Consider the following 18,158-nt stretch of genomic DNA (forward strand, 5'->3'; position numbering starts at 1 on the left):
TTGGCGATATAAAGCATTCCTTCCACCATCCTTACATCTAGGTCCCGTTGTTCTCCCATTCGTGGAGACAACGAAGTTTCTAGGGCTCACACTGGACAGGAAACATTGTTGGTCTCCGCATGTTTCTTATTTGGCTGCCCGATGTACACGTTCCCTTAATGTCCTCAGAGTTCTTAGTGGTTCATCTTGGGGAGCGGATCGCACTGTCTTGCTTCGCTTAAATCGGTCCGTAATCCGATCAAAGCTGTATTATGGGAGCCTCGTCTACTCGTCTGCCCGCCCATCCCTCTTACGCCGTCTCAACTCCATCCATCATCAGGGGTTACGTCTTGCGACCGGAGCATTTTATACTAGTCCCCTCGAGTCGTTATGCTGAAGCCGCCGAATTACCATTGACCTACCGATGCCTGCCGGCTGTTGTCAATGCCTGACCAGTCCTTTTTATCAGTCCTTATCAGTCTTATCCTCTTATCAGTCCTTCTTGGACGATTCTCTCGACCGTCAGTATGGGTTGTATGTGTCTGCCCTGCTGCCCCCTGGAGTCCGCTTTCGTCGCCTGCTTCGACAATTGGATTTTGCCCTCCCTACCGCCTTCAGAGAAGGTGAGATCCCGACACGCCCTTGGCTCCAGGCTTCAGTTGGCCTCAGCTCGCTCCCGAAGGAGGGTACTCCGGATGCAGTGTATTTCTCACGGTTTGTCGAACTTCATGCGCGACTCGCCAGTAACACCTTTATTTACCCTGATGGCTCCAAAACTGACGATGGTGCCGGCTGTGCCTTTGTCGTCGGGGACGTCACCTGTAAATACCGGTTCCTCGACCAGTGTTCCAGCTTTACGGCCGAGCTTTTTGCTCTCCATCAGGCCGTTCAGTATGCCCGCCGCCACCGCCATTCATCGTATGTACTCTGCTCTGATTCACTCAGTGCTCTTCAGAGCCTTGGAGTTCCATATCCGGTCCATCCCTTGGTGCAACGGATCCAGCAGTCCCTCCATTCTTTTGCTGATGATGGCTCTCCTGTCAGCTTTCTGTGGGTCCCTGGCCATGTAGGAGTGCCTGGGAATGAGGCTGCTGATGCTGCAGCCAAGGCTGCAGTCCTCCTGCCTCGGCCAGCCTCCCATTGTGTCCCGCCATCTGACATTAGTGGGGTTGTTTGTAAGAGGCTTGTGTCATTGTGGTCGGATACTTGGTCATCACTTCAAGCAAACAAGCTCCGGGCCGTAAAACCGTTCCCAACTGCTTGGACAACCTCCTCCCGACCATCTCGGCAAGAAGAGGTCCTTCTGACCAGGTTGCGGATTAGGCATTGCCGGTTTAGCCACCGCTACCTGCTGTCCGGTGACCCAGCCCCGCAGTGCCCTTGTGGTCATGCATTGACAGTGCGCCATGTTTTATTGTCGTGTCCCCGTTTTAATCAATCGCGTGTTGTCCTGTCTCTGCCATCTACCTTACAGGAAATTTTAGCTGATGACGCTCGAGCAGCTGCTCGTATTCTTCGTTTTCTTACTTTGATGGACTTGTCCAAAGACATCTAACTCTTTTAATTATTTTATCTGCGTCTTTGTAAGAACTTTCTGGTGCCCCCCCCCCCCCCTTGAGTTTTATCAGATTATATGTAACTGGGCGGTAATGACCTCAGTAGCTGAGCGCCCTAAAACCCCACAAAAAAGTAACTCTTTCGCGATTACTAAATGATCCTGTAACGAAGCGCGCTGCTCTCCGTTGGATCTTCTCTATCCCTTCTATCAACCCTATGTGGTACTGATCCAACACCGGTGAGCAGTATTCAAGCAGTGGGTGAACAAATGTACTGTAATTTACTTCCTTTGTGTTCGGACTGCATTTCCTTAGGATTCTACCTTGTTCTAATACTTAAAAATTTCAAAGAACATTTCTAGTATGAGTATTCACTTGGATCTTGTTGGAAATTTTTAACAGAATTTTAAAGTAAGTTCTAAGACTTCTGTCGCTTTGTGACGATGCGTTGTTGGTAACTGACTTTTTGCTTCAGTCCACTGCAAAGGAAAATTTTAAATGTATTCACGAAATGTTGCAAGATCTGGACTTCCCGACCAGCATCAGCCGCGACTGCCCGGCCCTGGTAAAATTTTTGGCAGCAAATTTCTACAGCTGCACTCGAACTTGCATTTGGACCATATATGGCCAGAACATAACGGTCACTCTGTGTGCAATCTACTCGTTTTTCCCATCAAGAATCCTACTGCCCCCCGTATTTCTGTTTTGGAGTTTGGAGTGCGTTTCCAATTACGTGCTGTTCCAGAGAGAACCCTGACGCACCTGTTATCTGTAACGCAGCAGAACTTTGTCGTAGGGAATCCAGAACGTTTACTCCCTTCCGATAAAGCACCACCCTTGTTATGCAATGATCTGAGCATGGAACAAAATATCCTACTTAACTCTCTGAAGTCCCAAAATACGCAGTTTTTGTAATTTTTTTGTCAAATTATATGGTTCCATTTGATTAACTCTTACATCTATTGCAGATTTCCTCAGACAATTCCATTGTATAGTTCGTCCAAGATATTTAAATTTACTAACACGTTCTATTTTACCTGTTTCTGTTTCTAAGTATTATGATGCATTTTTCATGTCTCTAACGAAATTTTTTTATCTAATGAGAACATTTCTAAGGGCTAGACTTGCCAGAAGTTTTTTTGTTTAGGGACTATTTCTGTCACGTTTTACGCAGGTATTGCAAAATCGTGTGCAAAAGCGAGCCAATTTACGTTAATTCCTTTTGAATTATTGGCTCATACATGTTATTTTTCAGCACCTCTAGTATGATAAAAAAATAAATATTCATATACTTCAATTTTTTCCATTGTAATCTAATACTTATATAGGTGTTGTATTTCATACTAGAATGTCGTGTTTCCAGTTTGGCACTGCTTTTCCATGGGCAACACGAAATAGGCCGAAGACGTCCGTCTTCTGGCCGGCTCCTGATCGTTGTCAGGAGAAGGCTACTTTTTGATTACACAAAGGCTTCTATTATTTGAAAAAGAACAACCAGGATTCCTTTATGTAATCAGTATGTTTTTTATAATTACCTAAGGGGCCCTTAACAATGAACAATAAAAATTGCCTTTGCAAATGAAATCATTAATAAATGGGTTGTCTGTGAGGTGTACAGAAAACAAGGAACGGCCTTCTGGCAACGACCAGGATGCCGCAGTATTATCTGCTGTAGTGAAGGCTGTTTGACATTTATAAAAATAATATGACATGGAGGTAAAAATATATATATAAAGGAAAAGAATAGAATAAGAATTCTAGTAAACACTAAATATATTCAAATAATTCTCACAAGCAATTAGGGCTTATTTATAAACGGTATAACTTATATAAGTAATTTTCTGACTGTGGTGCGCTAAGATTTCAGTCTGTCCTGTGATCGCTTCTTGGTTCACGTCTATATCACAAATTACACTCATCTTTCTTTCAATGCAATTCTTTCACTTTTTAACACTTTCAGAACAATAACGCTCCGATTTACAGTATCGACTATAAATTACTTGAATTTTACTAATTAATAACTCTTGTCTGCACGCTGGCAAGAGTGCTCATTTTTATGGCTCACAATCGACTTTTTTACCCTTTCACATTACAAGAAGTGCGATAAAATCTGAAGATCTACAAAAGATTTTAGTCATCTTTTTTATTTAGATCGAAGCGGAACGTCAGTTCAGCTTCTGTTAAAATGTTTCTCTTTCTGCGCAGTCGCTGTATTAGCGTTTGCGCATCTTTACAGTTACGTGAATTATATAAACCAAACGTCTTTCAAAGAACAGGTCTCATAAGTTGATCATTTAATACGTAGCTTGGTGAATTCCTTTCTAAGGGTACTTACAGCTTTCCTACGACGTAAAGCCTTAATACACACCGTATTCCAGATCCTTACATCCTTTTCTAAACCGCAGTTAAACACTAACACCAGTTTTTATTTCAAATCACTGAGATACTTCTCCCGTAAATTTCACTTTAGATAAAATATTTATCAGAGTTTATGAATTATGATTGATTCTGAGAGATCCGGAGTCTGGAATTTTAACATAAGAAGAAAGCACATTAATTAAGAGACTCTTAGAGCTTGTCTGCCTTACATTTTGCAGGGAATTGTTGACCTTAAGTTAAAAATCTGTGCGTTTTGTGTCCTCGGACTCTTTCGCGGTGGCATTCTTAAATAAAATGTTCTCGGTTTACAAGCCACGTGACTGCAAATAATACACGCCAGTGTTCGATAGCTGCGGAGGAGACATCTGTCGAAAGTTCGAGTGTCTTATTCGAAGTGTCACGGTTTGTAAATGAAAAGATTTTTCTTAAATCTATTCGTTTTATTGTTTCTCAAAATATTCGCCTTTAAAATGTATACATTTTTTCCAGCGAATTCCAGGCGAAATTTCTCTCTGAAGTTGGTGTCTCAAGAACATGGTTTTGGATGGGTTAGTCAACTTCGTAAAGAGAGGAAAATCACATTTCTTGTTTGATGTAAGGTAAGATAAAGAACTCATTATGTGATAAATAAGGCGAATACAGACCAATAAGACATTAATTCCTAGTTATCTCCGTAAAAATTAATCTCTTACGTGCCGTGCACTTGGTTCTAGCGTTCCACAATAATATTTAATTATATTTTGTTGTGAAGTGGCTTTCAATATTTTCTAGGCCGTCATCCGTCAACTTAAGATTGAACAGACAGCTCAGCGATAGCTTCTAGCTGTAAAACAACTGTTGTTTCCAAATATGTGACATTTAAAGGTTAAGCACATAGAGGGTGTACGTGTATACATGCAGATATTTCTATTGCTGACTGAGGACTGTGTACTAAGCAACATTACATCATTATTTACGTCATTTGCAGACTAGTAATTATAGCAATTACAAGTTATATGTTTCTAGAGAGATTATATGCCCAAGCACATGTGCCAAGTGCAAGCCATTAACGTTATTTTCCTCTGGGCAGTAAGTCAGGAGCTGCAATGTGAATACGTGGACACAAAACGGTTAGTCAACACTGACAGACAAAGTCTGTTTCGTGGAGCAGCTACGACTGTACGTACAGGAAAAAGGCAGACATTGTTATTGCTCGAAAAGATGTATCATTGTCTTTTGAAGCTGAAGCTGTTGTTCAGTCCTCTGATAAACTGAGGAAGGTCATTCCAGAATCGGATTTCTGCTAATGAAAATGACTGATAAAGGGTAAGAGAGATGGAGTGGATTGAAAAGGATTTCAGTCCGATGGGAACGAATGTTTCTGCTGTGTTGTGCAGACTCTTCGTCCTCGCTTTGCAGCTGTTTAACCCATCCTATCCGTCCGCAGCTCGTGCTCTAGTGACTACCCTTGCTGTCTCTGGATCACGAGGTCCCGGGTTCGAATCCCAGCCGGGTTGGGGATTTTCTCTGCGCGGGGACTGGGTGTTTGTGTTGTCCTCATTTCATCCTCATCATCATTCGTGACAGTGGTAAGAGTGGACTATGTGGAAATTGGGGCTTTGTACGGACGCCGATGACCGCGCAGTTGAGCGCCCCATAAACCAAACATTATCCAATCCTTCCCTTCCAGCACTCTTTCCAAAACGCCAAAACCTTGTCACATATACCGAGCGAGGTGGTGCAGTGGTTAGACACTGGACGCTGATTCGGAAGGACGACGGTTCAATCCCGCGTCCGGCCATCTTGATTTAGGTTTTTCGTGATTTCCCTAAATAGCTCCAGGCAAATGCCGGGATGGTTCCTTTGAAACGGCATGGCTGACTTCCTTCAAAAATGGCTCAAATGGCTCTGAGCACTATGGGACTTAACTTCTGAGGTCATCAGTCCCCTAGAACTTAGAAACTACTTAAACCTAACTAACCTAAGCACATCACACACATCCATGCCCAAGGCAGGATTCGAACCCGCGACCGTAGCTGTCGCGCGGTTCCCAGACTGTAGCGCCTAGAACCGCTCGGCCACCCTGGCCGGCCGACTTCCTTCCCCGTCCCTCCCTAATCCTCGCTGTTTGGTCTCTTGCCCCCAAACAACCCAACCCCAGCCCTTATCACATACTGATGACTTCTTAATCAGATCAACTGCTCCCATTTCTCCTCCACAGCTCCCCCGTTACGGTCCAAGAAAAACTCCAAGATAGTCATCACTACTTAACTTACATTCCTTAAGTAATTTAATTCCTATTTTTAAATCAGTTTTACGATTTGTTAGCCGGCCGCTGTGGTCTAGCGGTTCTAGGCGCTCAATCCGGAATCGCGCGACTGCTACGCTCGCAGGTTCGAATCCTGCCTCGGGCATGTATGTGTGTGATGTCCTTAGGTTAGTTAGGTTTAAGTAGTTCTAAGTTACAGGGGACTGATGACCACAGATGTTAAGTCCCATAGTGCTCAGAGGCATTTGAACCTTTTTTTTTTTACGATTTCTTAATGTCTGACTACTGATTTCCCCCCACCCCCCCCACCCCCCCCCATCCACCTGCCCTGCATCCTTCGCCATCTCTAACCTGTCAGTGAGCCTCCGAAGGGGATGAAGTATCAAATAAAAAAAAACAACGAAAATAATGATTTAGCGTAGCAGACCTTTTACAATACTAAAGATTTCAGAACTGGCCAGGAATATTTACAGTAACAACTAAAACCAAGAACTCAAATACATTCTACAAAATGTCTGGGCTAGATGTATGTAATAACATTTGTTTGTATTTCAGTTCCTATCAAGGTTTAAAACCTTTGTCCAACATTGTACAGAGCAGCTTAAACATCTTTATGCACGTCGGTAAAGACAAATGTGCAAAATGGCCACATTTTCGTCAGTGTGGTATCACATATCAGTACCATGCCACCGGCGTTCTACAGCTGGCAGCGGAACAGCAAGTTTCCGTCTCACGCTGACACTGGCTGCGCGGGGTGTGGCAGACCCAATGGTGCGCGCCTGCAGAGCCACGCCTCCAGCGGCTCTGGACCACGAGCGCCCTCTGCCCCTGCGATGTAGGAGGACCGGCTGCAGCCACTCAGCCCACTTGCAGTTGGAGCCTCTTTGTGGAGACTCCCCCTGGTTGCTACTGTATGTGCTGGACTTAGCAATGAGTCTTCGTATACTTCGAGAAATAAAAGTTAAGTGAATCTTCTCGTTGTTGTGTTAACGTGTTAGTTAATAATTTCTGCTCCAGTCTGGCATTCCTACGACGAAAGTTGCTGCATCACTATAGCCCAGCTCCCCTTACCACTGCGTACGAAGTCGTAAATGCATGTTGTTGTGGTCTCCAGTACTGACACTGCTTTGATGCAGCTCTCCATACTACTCTATCCTGTGCAAGCTTCATCTCCCAGTACCTACTGCAGCCTACATCCTTCTGAATCTGCTGGCTGTATTCATCTCTTGGTCTCCCTCTACGATTTTTACCCTCCACACTGCCCTCCAATACTAAATTGGTGATCCCTTGATGCCTCAAAACATGCCCTACCAACCGATCCCTTCTACTAGTCAAGTTGTGCCACAAACTTCTCTTCTTCCCAATCCTATTCAATACTTCCTCATTAGTTATGTGATGTACCCATCTAATCTTCAGCATTCTTCTGTAGCACCACATCTCGTAAGCTTCTATTCTCTTCTTGTCTAAACTATTTATCGTCCACGTTTCACTTCGATACATGGCTACACTCCATACAAATACTTTCAGAAACGACTTTCTCACACTTAAATCTATACTCGATGTTAACAAATTTCTCTTCTTCAGAAACGCTTTCCTTGCCATTGCCAGTCTACATTTTATATCCTCTCTACATCGACCGTCATCAGTTATTTTGCTCCCCAAATAGCAAAACTCATTTACTACTTTAAGTGTCTCATTTCCTAATCTACACTCCTGGAAATTGAAATAAGAACACCGTGAATTCATTGTCCCAGGAAGGGGAAACTTTATTGACACATTCCTGGGGTCAGATACATCACATGATCACACTGACAGAACCACAGGCACATAGACACAGGCAACAGAGCATGCACAATGTCGGCACTAGTACAGTGTACATCCACCTTTCGCAGCAATGCAGGCTGCTATTCTCCCATGGAGACGATCGTAGAGATGCTGGATGTAGTCCTGTGGAACGGCTTGCCATGCCATTTCCACCTGGCGCCTCAGTTGGACCAGCGTTCGTGCTGGACGTGCATACCGCGTGAGACGACGCTTCATCCAGTCCCAAACGTGCTCAATGGGGGACAGATCCGGAGATCTTGCTGGCCAGGGTAGTTGACTTACACCTTCTAGAGCACGTTGGGTGGCACGGGATACATGCGGACGTGCATGTCCTGTTGGAACAGCAAGTTCCCTTGCCGGTCTAGGAATGGTAGAACGATGGGTTCGATGACGGTTTGGATGTACCGTGCACAATCCACTGTCCCCTCGACGATCACCAGAGGTGTACGGCCAGTGTAGGAGATCGCTCCCCACACCATGATGCCGGGTGTTGGCCCTGTGTGCCTCGATCGTATGCAGTCCTGATTGTGGCGCTCACCTGCACGGCGCCAAACACGCATACGACCATCATTGGCACCAAGGCAGAAGCGACTCTCATCGCTGAAGACGACACGTCTCCATTCGTCCCTCCATTCACGCCTGTCGCGACACCACTGGAGGCGGGCTGCATGATGTTGGGGCGTGAGCTGTTCCTAATTTGCTGGGAAGTGGCGGTGCGGTCCCCTACGGCACTGCGTAAGATCCTACGGTCTTGGCGTGCATCGGTGCGTCGCTGCGGTCCGGTCCCAGGTCGACGGGCACGTGCACCTTCCGCCGACCACTGGCGACAACATCGATGTATTGTGGAGACCTCACGCCCTACGTGTTGAGCAATTCGGCGGTACGTCCACCCGGCCTCCCGCATGCCCACTATACGCCCTCGCTCAAAGTCCATCAACAGCACATACGGATCACGTCCACGGTGTCGCGGCATGCTACCAGTGTTAAAGAGTGCGATGGAGCTCCGTATGCCACGACAAACTGGCTGACACTGACGGCGGCGGTGCACAAATGCTGCGCAGCTAGCGCCATTCGACGACCAACACCGCGGTTCCTGGTGTGTCCGCTGTGCCGTGCGTGTGATCATTGCTTGTATAGCCCTCTCGCATTGTCCAGAGCAAGTATGGTGGGTCTGACACACTGGTGTCAATGTGTTCTTTTTTCCATTTCCAGGAGTGTAATTCCCTCAGCATCACCCGACTTATTTCGACTACATTCCATTATCCTCGTTTCGCTTTTGTGGATGTTCATCTTATACCCTCCTTTAAAGACACTGTCCATTCCGTTCAACTGCTCTTCCAAGTCCTTTGCTGTCTCTGACAGAATTACAATGTCATCGGCGAACCTCAAAGTTTTTATTTCTTCTCCATGGATTTTAATACCTGCTCCGAATTTTTCTTTTGTTTCCTTTACTGCTTGCTCAGTATACAGATTGAATAACATCGGGGAGAGGCTACAGCCCTTTCTCACTCCCTTCCCAACCAGTAAAGGCAGTGACAATTGTTTGTTCACAAGTCGCAAAATCAAAATTGAGACCAGTTGCTAGGGGATACTGTAACCGATCCACCAAAACTGGGTGGCGTAAAGGGACCATATGTATCGTCCACAGTCGTAACTAGGACACGCAAGCGGCTATTCGAGATGATTCATTGCTATGAAATGAGATACTGTAGTGATTCCTTAGATTTCGAGTTGGACCTCAGTTTCTGACATCTATTTGCCTTTGTCTTCAGCAGAGCCAAAGAGACTGGTACACAGGCTTAATATCGTGTTGCGTCCACGCGAGCACTTCTCTGAAGTAATGGTGAAGGGATTTGCTGCCATCAATTCTGCAGGGCTATCCATAAATTCGTACGAGTATGAGATGGTGGAGATCTCTTCTGAACAGCACGTTGAAAGGCATCCAAGATATGCTCAATAATGTTAATGTCTGGGGAGTGTTTCAACAAAAATGTTCCTGGACCCATTTTGTAGCAATTCTGGACATGCGGGCTGTCGCACTGTCCTGCTGGAATTGTCAAAGTCCGTCGGATTCTGCAATAGACATAAATGGATTCAGGTGATCACACAGGTTGCTTATGTATGTCACCTGTCAGAGCTGTATCTAGACGTATCAGGGGTCCCATATCACTGCAATTGCCTACGCCACACACCATTAGAGCCTTGAACAGTCCCCTGCTGACTTACAAAGTCCTTGGATTCATGAGCTTGTCTCCATACCCGTACACGTTTATCTGCTCGATACAATTAGAAACTAGACTCGTCCGACCAGGCAATGTGTTTCCAGTCATCAGCAGTCAAATGTCGGTGTTGATGGGCCCAGCCGAGGCGTAAAGCTTTGTGTCGTGCAGTCATCAGTACTACGGTAGTGGGGTTGTCACTCCACTTTTGATGTAAAACTGATATGCAAAGTAATTGGTCAATCAATCACCCCGCCCCCGGCCACGCCCACCCCCACCCAAGATGACGTCACTTGTTTTTCTCAGCTGCATTTGTGCCCCAGCCCCCTCCTCCTCCCCCCTCCCCCAACCTACCCTATTGGCAGTAATTTCGAATTTTGGAGGCAATTTCAAGTTTTCGCTGTACAAATCAATTGTCGGCTCAGAGGACATGATATTAACGGAAATTATTGATGGAAATTGTTCTGCAACAGAGATAAGTGATAGAAATCGTAAAAAATGAGAATAGGTAATCTGAGAATTATGCTCTGAGATGGGCGTAATTCGCACGTCGCAGGATATGGATACTCTTGTTTAGCTTCCGATCGCTCATCACGTCTTACACTCCTGGAAATGGAAAAAAGAACACATTGACACCGGTGTGTCAGACCCACCATACTTGCTCCGGACACTGCGAGAGGGCTGTACAAGCAATGACCACACGCACGGCACAGCGGACACACCAGGAACCGCGGTGTTGGCCGTCGAATGGCGCTAGCTGCGCAGCATTTGTGCACCTCCGCCGTCAGTGTCAGTCAGTTTGCCGTGGAATACGGAGCTCCATCGCAGTGTTTAACACTGGTAGCATGCCGCGACAGCGTGGACGTGAACCGTATGTGCAGTTGACGGACTTTGAGCGAGGGCGTATAGTGGGCATGCGGGAGGCCGGGTGGACGTAACGCCGAATTGCTCAACACGTGGGGCGTGAGGTCTCCACAGTACATCGATGTTGTCGCCAGTGGTCGGCGGAAGGTGCACGTGCCCGTCGACCTGGGACCGGACCGCAGCGACGCACGGATGCACGCCAAGACCGTAGAATCCTACGCAGTGCCGTAGAGGACCGCACCGCCACTTCACAGCAAATTAGGGACACTGTTGCTCCTGGGGTATCGGCGAGGACCATTCGCAACCGTCTCCATGAAGCTGGGCTACGGTCCCGCACACCTTTAGGCCGTCTTCCGCTCACGCCCCAACATCGTGCAGCCCGCCTCCAGTGGTGTCGCGACAGGCGTGAATGGAGGGACGAATGGAGACGTGTCGTCTTCAGCGATGAGAGTCGCTTCTGCCTTGGTGCCAATGATGGTCGTATGCGTGTTTGGCGCCGTGCAGGTGAGCGCTACAATCAGGACTGCATACGACCGAGGCACACAGGGCCAACACCCGGCATCATGTTGTGGGGAGCGATCTCCTACACTGGCCGTACACCTCTGGTGATCGTCGAGGGGACACTGAATAGTGCACGGTACATCCAAACCGTCATCGAACCCATCGTTCTACCATTCCTAGACCGGCAAGGGAACTTGCTGTTCCAACAGGACAATGCACGTCCGCATGTATCCCGTGCCACCCAACGTGCTCTAGAAGGTGTAAGTCAACTACCCTGACCAGCAAGATCTCCGGATCTGTCCCCCATTGAGCATGTTTGGGACTGGATGAAGCGTCGTCTCACGCGGTCTGCACGTCCAGCACGAACGCTGGTCCAACTGAGGCGCCAGGTGGAAATGGCATGGCAAGCCGTTCCACAGGACTACATCCAGCATCTCTACGATCGTCACCATGGGAGAATAGCAGCCTGCATTGCTGCGAAAGGTGGATATACACTGTACTAGTGCCGACATTGTCCATGCTCTGTTGCCTGTGTCTATGTGCCTGTGGTTCTGTCAGTGTGATCATGTGATGTATCTGACCCCAGAAATGTGTCAATAAAGTTTCCCCTTCCTGGGACAATGAATTCACGGTGTTCTTATTTCAATTTCCAGGAGTGTATATTGCGATCGCAAAGTGATTAAGACACTCTGCGTTGCGCTGCGGGGCCCGCACATTGCTGCTGTCACCTCGTGCAGGGAGTTCGCCATTGTAGATTCCGTGCGGCATCCAGCCCCCTCCCATCAGGTAACAGCTTGGGAGCCCGGCGGCATTCGCGACAGATGCCTCACCTGAAATGCCTACCCGACTCCCCTCCGGCCTTGTTGCGGGTCTTTTGACGTGAAAGGCGCTGCAACACACGAGCTGACGCGAGTGTCGTTAGGCGGCCTAACGACACAACCGTGAGATGCGCCGCTCGCCCACGTGTCCGGCGGCCGCTATTGATGACCACATATCTGCCTCCATCAAGGGTGGAGGGCTGCAGCCAGCAGCTCGAATTTGTATAAAATTTCGCCCTCAAGTCGCGCTTTGTTGGTCATTCCGGTTTCGAAGGTTAGCGTCTTCCTTCCAAGCCCTGTCCTAAGGGAAACAGTAACATATATTTCGAGGGATGCAGCTGGCATTGGTCGTGTCTGAGCCGTGGTACAAAATTGCTGTTTTGAACAGCGCGCCGCAGCGCGTAGTGTGAAGCAGTCTCCCTCCGTTTCTGGCGGTGGCGCCGCTGTGGCAATCGCAGCTTTGGTGTCTCCCTCTGGTGGGAAAGGGGAAAAGTTGCCTGCTCAGGTGCATTTAAGGGGCGCTATGAGCTCGCCACTCCGTCAATTGGCCATCCGGGTTAGTGTGGGGTAGTTAGTGTCTGTCTTTCGTCCGGAGTGCTAGTATGTGCTAGGCGGACAGTCTGCTCGAGTTTGTTCGGGCAATGGTCATTGGCGGTTGGATCGATCGGTTGGTCGGTCGCGCACTGGAGCACAAGATGACTTGTCCGTCTTGAGCGTCGGCACGTTAGTCCAGTGGGCCGCGCCGTATAGCGAGGGGTAGTGGCTTCGCGGCCGACAAGAGAGCAACAAGTCTCAACACACGGCATCGGCCTGGCAGGTGCGAGCAGCGACGCCTTGAGACGGGAGATCGGTGCGCCTTCCTGCGTCCGTTGAAGGGGCTGCCAGCGGACGATTCGGGAGAGCGTTTTGGGGGTGCTGCGCCAGGTCTTCGTCAGACATCGCTGTTTATTGGAAGCTAAGTGATTCGTCATATGTTCTTTCATTTACTTGTTACATTCTGCTTGTTTTCTTGGTCAGTCGCTCATCCCCAGATTGCTCGTCTGTCTCTCGTCCGCATTTGTTAGGCAGTTAGTGTCTGTCGGTCTGCCGTAGTACGTTAATAGCTGCCTCTGTCATGTTTGTCGGATTCGGTGTTGCCGAATTTGTTGCTTGAAGTGCAACGAGCGAATTTCTGAAATGTTTTTATCTTGCCTATCATCTCGAGAGGCGGTATATGTGTAATGCAGAGCATGTTTCTGTTTTATGTAAGACTGCATTTCATGGGTTTTTATTTAAATGGTCATTTTAGTATATAAACTGGCCACCCTTCCACCGTAAGAGTTTATTTTAAAATAAAGTTGCACCTTCGGTGGAAAGATTTTTTATTTTTTTTAGTGTTTTTTGCCATTTCCATCCCTCCTACGGGGTGTATGGTTTATGTGCTTGTGTGAGTTGTTAAAATTTTTAGTTGTTGAGCGGTCGTGACTACGGTCGTTTCAAAAGGGAGCGGCAAGGTTCTCAGCCCGAAAGCTCATACTGTCAAAATTCATTCTTTCTGGCTATGAATGAATTGTAACTTGATATTTAGATAGTGATTTCTGACTACAATTTAAAATCCGTTTGAAAAAAAGGCTTTAGGAATAAAATTTCCATTTGTTGAAAGAAATTGAATTTTTTATCAGTTACCCACTGGCAACTACTTCCACGCTCACATAGTGTGATTAAATGTGTTAATGTTCTTGATGAATCGCTAGTAAATAAAGAATTAAGACAAGGTTTTGAAAGTAAATTCACGGTTCAGTGTCAAACTATCCATCTGTCTCAGAATGAACTTGAATGTTTTCCTAAAGCTAGCAGCTGCATCCAATATTCCATCCACTTGCTGGCAAACATAAGATGTCTCAGATCTTTCTTTCCTCCCCCCACAAATGTGATATTTTCCTCAAACAGCTGCACCAAGCTTGCTTAAAGGAAAAAAAAGAATGCAATTTATAACTTGCTGGTATGGCACTCCGAGTTTCTGTTGTTGCTCTCAAAATAGTGTGGAGTCTGATGCTACATAAAGTCCAACCCCCACCGCAATCATCATCAGTCTTTGACAGTGCGTAGTTATCAGTGTAATTCGTACACCATGGAAAGGCTCAGCCAGCAGTGATACCAGCGGCAATGGTGGTGGGAAACGGCCAAACTTGGGTCAATTGCCATACAAGTGTTTATAAAAAAGAAATTATGAGATCAAGATACAACATTTATAAAATTTCGTAGCAAAGTATTCAAAATTTGTGGAGGTTGTGATACATTTTCGTAACAAGTGGTTATAAAAGTTCTTTTTTCTTACTATTACAGCATTCATTTCCGAAATATTGTTGCAATTAGAACGCCAGCTGGAAGCTGAAAGTCTCGAGCAAGCGGAGGAGGTTGTGCATGTAAATGCATCTCAAAATTCTGTATGTGTTAGTTATATGTTCAGAAAGCGTTTCTTAAACTGTTACGATCGTAATATGTTCTTATAACATTTCTGCTGTTGTTCTAGCATTAGAGCAGCAACAACTGGAAACGGAATCTCCCCATGAAGTGGAAGAGCTTGTGCTAACATCATGTAAGTACATCTCCAAATTCTGTGTGGTAGTTTACATGTTCAGAAAACATCTCTTGATGTATTCAGGGCCGGCCACTGTGACCCAGCGGTTCTGGTCGCTTCAGTCCGGAATCGCGCTGCTGCTGCTACGGTGGCAGGTTCGAATCCTGCCTCTGGCATGGGTGTCCTTAGGTTAGTTAGGTTTAAGTAGTTCTAAGTCTAGGGGACTGATGACCGGAGATACTAAGTCCCATAGTGCTTAGAGCCAGTTGAACCATTTTGATGTATTCAGGTCTTAACAAGTGTTTATAAAACTTATAATGTCGCTGTTGCAGCATTAAAGCAGCAGCTGATGAACATTGAGCTCCTGGTGCTGGAGTTTGAAATGCAGTAAGGAAGTACAGATGTAATATATTGCCGTTACTCTTTTTTCATCATATACAATTGTGTGAGGTATATATAAACTCATTGTTGTACATCTTGCTACTGCTAAAGAGATTCCCGTAGGGGTATGCGTCAAGAATAATAACCAACAGTCATCACTTCCATTTGGTACGAACGTTTTTTTTTTATAATTTGTTTCGTAGTGATCTTTAATCAACATTTCGCTGTAGTAAAATTCAATACTTTTTTTTTTTGTTCCTAATAATCAATATCTTGTTGTACGCGACTTCCGTGAGATGGATCTATGGCTCCACAACAATAATACCGGCAAAGGTAATATGCTTGTGTGGGAACGTGAGATGGTGGCTGCTGAAAGAGCACTCCCTTCTGGAGCAGGGGATGGAGGTATTTGACTGGGTGGGAGAACTACCAGGAAGATCGACTGAACTGCCTAATCCTGGGACCCAGAATGTAAAAGGTGATTATAATGTGACCGTCATCATTTAAGCATAAAATTCTTATTCAGGAATGGCGATTTACTTAATTGTTTCCAGAATGAGGTTTTCACTCTGCAGCGGAGTGTGCGCTGATATGAAACTTCCTGGCAGATTAAAACTGTGTGCCCGACCGAGACTCTAACTCGGGACCTTTGCCTTTCGCGGGCAGTTTTAATCTGCCAGGAAGTTTCATATCAGCGCACACTCCGCTGCAGAGTGAAAATCTCATTCTGGAAACATCCCCCAGGCTGTGGCTAAGCCATTTCTCCGCAATATCCCTTCTTTCAGGAGTGCTAGTTCTGCATGGTTCGCAGGAGAGCTTCTGTAAAGTTTGGAAGGTAGGAGACGAGGAGGTACTGGCAGAACTAAAGCTGTGAGTACCGGGCGTGAGTCGTGCTTCGGTAGCTCAGTTGGTAGAGCACTTGCCCGCCAAAGGCAAAGGTCCCGAGTTCGAGTCTCGGTCGGGCACACAATTTTAATCTGCCAGGAAGTTTTAATTGTTGTTGTTTGTTTACAGCATATATTTTTAAAAAATCTCTAGCATTATGCTTAATTTTTCCCATTATTCGTATCTTACAGAGGTGACACGAACCCTGCCATGAAAGATGACTGCGGCACGTGCACCTACGTCAGTGGTTCTGGGGGCAGATGTCCCCCGAGCGGCGTGCACCGTCGTGCAAAATGACGCTCATTGACATGCAGGAGGTGTGCCTGCCCCCAAACCATCTCATACCACCAGGTGTCCTTGTGTGGTTGTCAGAGCAATGATCTCCCACCCCCCAGACTGGACTCCAATATGCAGGAGCATCAAGGAGCCCCCTGCCGCAGCCTGGGTTCTCCCACATGAGGTCACCGTCAGTCTCCTACCACTCACGCTCCGACTGCTCGCCCTCGCCGGCAACGAAAGACGTGTGTGCCTCGGCACATACCCCTTCCCTCCGAAGGCGCCGCATCCCAAACGCGCTCATCCACTGGCTGGTCACAGTCGTTACCTAGCTGTAGTATTAATGATAATGAACCTGTGGCTAGCGGTAGTGCTCTATCCCGATCTGACAGTGAAGGACATACGATTAGCGGCTTCATGAGCCCTCTAGAATACTCGTCGGTTGATAAGGCCATTGAGGGGCTTATCTCATTTAGCACAACTCAAATACAGCTGGGGCATATCGTGACCCAGTCAGGTTTGTAAGAAGTGTGCCTCTCGGTGCTAGAGGCAGAGCTCCTGAAAGTCCTAGACGATTAGAGATATATTGTTGGTAAATGTAATGTAGTGCTCTGCTGCTAGTTGCCTCACCCACCCAAATAGCATGGCGCTGCTGAAGAGAGAACCTTATACTACATCTGGGAAGATAATGGTGCTATATCTCGGAGTACATCTATAAGTTGTCTGTTTAGGTTTTTTTTTATTGGTAATGCCGCCGCCACGTAGCGCTCTGTATGAAAATCACTGTGCTGTGTGCAGTCTGTGGCTGGTTGGTATTGTTGTAATACTCGCCATTGTAGTGTTGGGTAGCTGGATGCTAACAGCGCGTAGCGTTGTGCAGTTGGAGGTGAGCCGCCAGCAGTGGTGGACGTGGGGAGTGATATGGCGGAGTTTTGAAATTTGTAAGACTGGATGTCATGAACTGCTATATATATATATATATATATATGACTATTACGGTAAATACGTTGTTTGTTCTCTATCAAAATCTTTCATTCGCTAACTATGCCTATCAGTAGTTAGTGCCTTCAGTAGTTTGAATTTTTTATTTAGCTGGCAGTAGTGGCGTTCGCTGTATTGCAGTACTTAGAGTAACGAAGATTTTTGTGAGGTAAGTGATTTGTGAAACGTATAGGTTAATGTTAGTCAGGGCCATTCTCTTGTAGGGATTATTGAAAGTCAGACTGCGTTGCGCTAAAAATATTGTTAGTTTAAGCATAGATATGTATAATTTTTGTAAGGGGACGTTTCACATCAATCACCGAGTGGTATCGTCAATCAACTTTTGGTGCTATACTGGCCCAATTTTCCGAGATGGAAGGAAGAGGGTCAGCAAAGCATTCAGGCAAATACCACACCCAGACATCCATATTAATGTTCCGTTAAATGGAGGGTCCAGTTACATCAAACTCCCTGAGGATATTAAGAAGCAGGCATCCATAAATGTTAAAAATGAAAAAGATAACGCTTGTTTTGCACGGTGAATGCTGACTTGTGAAAGTGGAATTAAACAGCATCCAGAGTGCACTTCTCGATACGGAATAGGTCTTAAATTCGTGGTTGTTATAAGTTTGACGGTATCGAGTTCCCTGTAAAGATTCAGGACATACCAAAATCCCGAAATATCTG

General features: G+C 46.3%; 1 non-coding gene across 1 annotated transcript; it reads left to right on the forward strand.

Annotated features, from left to right (window-relative positions):
• Nucleotides 1–16,220: 16,220 nt before the first annotated feature.
• Trnaw-cca (transfer RNA tryptophan (anticodon CCA)) lies at nt 16,221–16,295 on the forward strand. The gene has a single exon. It is a non-coding gene; the product is annotated as a tRNA-Trp (tRNA).
• Nucleotides 16,296–18,158: the final 1,863 nt, after the last annotated feature.

This window comes from Schistocerca gregaria, chromosome 5, assembly GCF_023897955.1.
Source record: "Schistocerca gregaria isolate iqSchGreg1 chromosome 5, iqSchGreg1.2, whole genome shotgun sequence".
In the NCBI taxonomy this organism is placed as follows: Eukaryota; Metazoa; Arthropoda; class Insecta; order Orthoptera; family Acrididae; genus Schistocerca; species Schistocerca gregaria.